We start from the raw sequence: 5,454 nt of genomic DNA on the forward strand, positions 1-5,454 counted from the left end.
TCAAACAAGAGGAATAATTTCAATTAGCAGAAACAGTTGCAAGTCGTGTGAAATTGCATCATTAAGTAAAATAGCATCAAACAGCAGTCAATCAGCAAACCAGCAACATCAACAGCAAAGCAATTTTAAAATCATACAATTCAGACAGCAGGAACAGAGCACTTATCAGACCTAAAACCACTAACCACATCCTAGCTACCTAACCACCTAAATCAACTAATAACATGCATTTCTAACTATCCTAATTCTAACAAAATGTAACAAAGCAAACTAACTTAATTGAACAGGAGGAGAATTTGGAATGCAGAGATGGAAGCAGGGGAACCTGGGAGGTTCTATGACAGAATTGGAAGAGGAAGAGGAGGGAGGGGTGGCGGAGAGTACTGCTGGCCCAGAGGTGGCGGCGGCGGTTCAGGGTCGGTGCGTGGGGTCGGCAGGAAGGGTTGAGAGGATAGAGAAGATGGGGAAGAAGAGAAGAAGGAGAGGGATGGGCAGTTGGCGGCGGTTGCGGGGTTACCGGCGGTGGCTGCGGTGTGAGGGTGATGGTGGTGAGTGGGGAGTGTGTGGGAGGAGAAGAGAAGGAGACGTTGGAGGGAAAATGACAAGAGGGGGCATAAGAGGGGTAGGGTTCTCGCGTCAGGGGTTAATGAAAAAAATCCACGCGTACGCGTGGATCACGCGTGGGCGAGGTCTTGGCAAAAATGCGTCGACGCATACGCGTCTTGGACGCGAACGCGTGAAAAGGGATAAATGAAGATGACGCATACGCGTGAAGCACGCATACGCGGCGACCAAAATTGTGCTAAACGCACAATTCCAGCGTCGTTTTGGCGCAACTCTCTGTTCAAATTGAGGGGGGCTAGAATTGACATGCAATGCGTGGGCATCGCGCACGCCCACGCGTGGTGCGCTAAAAATGAAATTGATGCGTACGCGTCACAGAGGTGTACGCGTGGCTCGAATTGTGCCTCTAGCACACCAGTCGCACGATTCCATCACAACCAAAGCCAATTACTCAATCAAAGCCAGGAAAATAAAAAATCTAACTTAAAACCCTCCCAAGAATTTTATCAAACACTTGGAAGGCACAACATAAAAGCATAAAAAAGCAATAAGAGATAATAAAATCCAATTAACCAATTGTAAGCATCAATGATAACTATTAAAGGAAGAAACAATAAATATGAAATATCTCAAATTGCATTAAAAGGGAAAATCAAATCTAACATGAGAATTCATAACTAAAGTGGCAACATAAAGTAATCAATAAGGAAAATAGATAAACTAGAATGCTAAGATAAATAAAAGTAGAAGAGAAACTAAATCAAACTAAGATAGAAATCTGAAATTAAGTAAAGCTAATCCTAAAATCCTAAACCTAGAGAGAGGAGAGAGCCTCTCTCACTAGAAATCTACATCTAAAACCTAAAAATTGTGTATGAGAAGTTGCGTCAATCGTTTTTCATGTTTCCCCCATTCTGCAGCTTCTATTCTGTGCTCTTCGGGCTTGGAACTGGGCCAAAAAGGAGCCCAGAAATTGCTCCCAGCGCTTTCTGCAATTTTTGCATGTGGCGCATGTCACGCGTACGCGTCATTTGGCAAAATTCCTGGTCACACATACGCGTCCGTCACGCGTGTGCGTCGCCTGTCTTCTGCGCTAGGCACGCATACGCCCATGCGTGCGCATCGCTGCCAGCTTCTCAAAACTTCACTTTCTCACATTCCTTCCACTTTGCATGTTTCCTTTCCATCCTCTAAGCCATTCCTGCCCTATAAAGCCTAAAAATACTCAACACATAGATCACGGTATCGAATGGTAATAAAGGATAATTAAAATTAACAGTTTAAAGGCTTAGGAAACATGTTTTCAACTATATTACAGAATCAGGAAGGATTTATAAAACCATGCAAATTATATGAATAAGTGAGCAAAGGATTGATAAAAACCACTCAAATTAACACAAGATAAACCATAAAATAGTTGTTTATCAATGGGTAATACCCAAAATAGCAATTTATGATAATATGCAATTTGTTAGATTCCATCATTAATGACTTTTTATCCACCTTGGTCAATCCCCTCAATGACCTTAATGAACCTTTCCCCTTGGAGTTCGAGAGAAATATGGAAGTAGATTTCACACAACCTCCTAACTATGGATTGAATGATAATGATAGTAGGGAAGACTTAGAGGAGGTTGGTGAGGAAGAATTAGAGAAGAATTGTGAGAAAGAGGTAAACAATCAAGAAGTTAAGGGCTTTCATGCAAGAGTCCAAAAGAGTAACTATATTCCAAGAGCAAATTGAGTGGGTGGCAATATTGCCAATGAGCTTCATCAGCCCACATCAATATGCTATCTTGGAGACGGATTATCAACTTAAGATCCTTCTTGGGTTGTTAAATGGTGGAGAATTGGAGGTTGGTCACAAAACGGGGTCAAGATTAATCAAAGAAGCCAAATCAATATTGGAATTCAAGTATGGTGCAAAGCTCAATTGAGAGGACTCCAGGATTTATTTGGGTGCTTTAACGGGAATGTTGGAGCTAGTTCATCCAAATTGAGACATAACAATCAATAAGAAAGTGGATGGATGATGAGTCCATATTTGATGGTATATTTTGACTCAATGTGGATGGATTCTAGCACATGAACTCACACTTAAGCTCCAAAATAGCATACTTTTGTGTTTGATCCCTAATTTGATCCTAAATGTGAAAACATGCAATTTTGTGCTTGAAATAAGCAATTTAATTCCACTCTTATTCCATTTGATGCCATGACATGTTTGTTGAGTGATTTCAGGCCTTGGAGGCAAGAATGGATAGCCAAAAGTGGAAGAAAGAATGTACAAGGGAGAAAACATGAAGAAAACAAAGAAAATCACACACAGACGCACAGGCAAGCGTGCATACGCCCAAGACCGCATCAGCCAAGTGTGTGTGCACACAAGCCAGCGTGCGGACGCACGAGAGGAAATTTCTATGTGTGCGTGCGCACAAGTACCCGTGCGTACGCACAGGAGCCGAAATAGCCAAGTGTGCGGACGCACACATCTGTGCGTCCGCACAAGACCCAACACGTGATTTCATTAATGAAACACGTGACTTGCATTTTCTGAGGCCTTTTGGCCTATTTTGGAAGGCTTGAAGGCTGAATTGGAGTGCTATATGAAGGAGAAATCAACACTTATGAGAAGAGCTCACTTAGATAGTTTTAGAGAGTAATTAGGAGTAGGAGTAGGAGTAGTGTAGCATTGCTCTCTTAGGGTTTTAATTTCCATCTCCATTGTAGCATTTTATAGCAAGCTTTTCTTTTGGATTTTGCTTCTTTAATTGTAAGTACTCTCAATTTCCTTTTTAATTACATTGTCTTTACTTGCATTTCCTTTTGGTTCAAGTTACTTATTCATATTTGCAATTTTGTGTTTCTTGAAGTTTTGATCAATGAATTTTATGTTTCATGCTTCCTTTATGTTTGATTTCTTGTTTATGATTGGTTTTGTTGATAGTTGGTTATAGTTTTCCATTTTCCTTTACAATTTCCCATGTTTTACTTTTATGCACGCAAGGTGTTTGTGAAAATTCCAACCTTAGATTTTGAGTAGATTTTCCCACCTTGGCTTATGGTTTGAGTTCCTAGGATACTAGAGTCATAATGTCCGACATTTAGTGGTAATTCTTGGGTAGTTAGTTGACTCTTGTTTCCATTGACGCTAGGTTTTTATCAACTAGTTTGGTATGTTAGCTAGGACTTATGGATTAAGGTCAATTATGCTTGCTTGACTTACTCCTCGATGGTTGGGGTTGACTAGGCGATATTGACTCATGATAATTACCATAGTTGTAGTTATGGCGATGATAGGATTCCTTGGATCCTCATTCCCAAGTCAAGGCTGTAACGACCCAATTTTCAATATGTCTAGATCATACCGGAAACTAAGCGCTACCAATTTGTCTTCCTAATTATTATCTATTATTTATCATATGAGCCTGATTCGTTGTTAAACGCGTAGTTAATTTGCGTGGTGTATTTTTTTTTTGAAAATGTTTGGATTAATAGACAGAATCATTTATAATCAATTCACAAGTAATAACTGATAAAACAGTTATAAACAACCACACAAAAATACATCACAAGTAGTTGACAACATTCGGTGATTCAGCCTTTATTAGCATATAGACTGTTAGTTAGAACACCCCTAGATATAGCTAAATAATATCTATATACATATATATACATACAACATCCCAGGTCCTGACCTGTTCAAGAGGTCCCTAAGCTGGCACCTAGGCTAGCCTAGACTCTATACTCACCTAGTCCCTCTAAACTACTAAAGCGAGGGAAAGTACGTTCTAGGTCTTCGAAACAAAAGTCAAGTGGAACGTCATCAAAAGATAGAACATCATCTGCTACTCCTCTGCACGATCAGAATTTTCCACAGGACGTCTCTCTGGTACCTCATGAAGTAGCCACACAATAGGAATCTCGTACACAGGATTTAGGTTAAAGTGCGCATACGAACAGGGTGCAGACATTGGCTGGTCTCACAGTATATACATATAATCAGAGAACGATATTCACCCTAGACTCAGAAGACTGCCTAGAGTGGAATCCCTTTTTGCGTACAATCGTCAGCGAACTACGGAAAGGAACTCTTACTTCCATCCGAAGGGGAAAGGGAGAGAGAAGGGGTAAGAACTGGGGAGTTCTTAGTAGGGTCGGGGTTATTAGTTACGTTCATTTATTTGGGGTCGATTAGTAGACGAATAACATAATATAGCGAAGCAGTAAACAGAAGATAAAGATAGAAAGAGAAAGTAGAGAGAAAAGAGAGCAGAACACAAACAAAAGAATACAAGAAAATAAAGCACAGAAATAGCATACGAGCAGACAAACATAAAGAAGTAGATCACACACAGAAAGGAATGCAACAGAGAATGATGCGCAGACTAGAATGATGCATGTCTAGCCCTAGCGCAGGCCATGAGCTCATGTGTCGGTTGGCTGCCCGCAATCCCGACATTTATCCGGTCACAAGTAATCCCGATTTCCCGGATACGATTTTCCGTTCCTAAATAAATGTGCATATAATAATAGCCACTCATTTGAGACAGCCTCTGCTTACTGCAGGAAAATATATATATACTCTGCTCTGCTCTGGGGAAGCGGAAAATGGCTGTAGGTAACTTAGTTTCCCTACAAAGGCTCTGGGTTGCATTAAGCAACTAACATATATTGAATATAGCTCTGGGTTGCATCAAGGAACTAATATATATATAAATATAGCTCTGGGTTGCATCAAGCAACTAATATATATATATATATATATATAGCTCTGGGTTGCATTAAGCAACTAATATATATATATATATATATATATATATATATATATATATATATATATATATATATATAAATATAGCTCTTTATTATATTACTCTTCTCTTTATA

Source organism: Arachis ipaensis, chromosome B7, assembly GCF_059453495.1.
Source record: "Arachis ipaensis isolate K30076 ecotype BB chromosome B7, ASM5945349v1, whole genome shotgun sequence".
Taxonomy (NCBI): domain Eukaryota; kingdom Viridiplantae; phylum Streptophyta; class Magnoliopsida; order Fabales; family Fabaceae; genus Arachis; species Arachis ipaensis.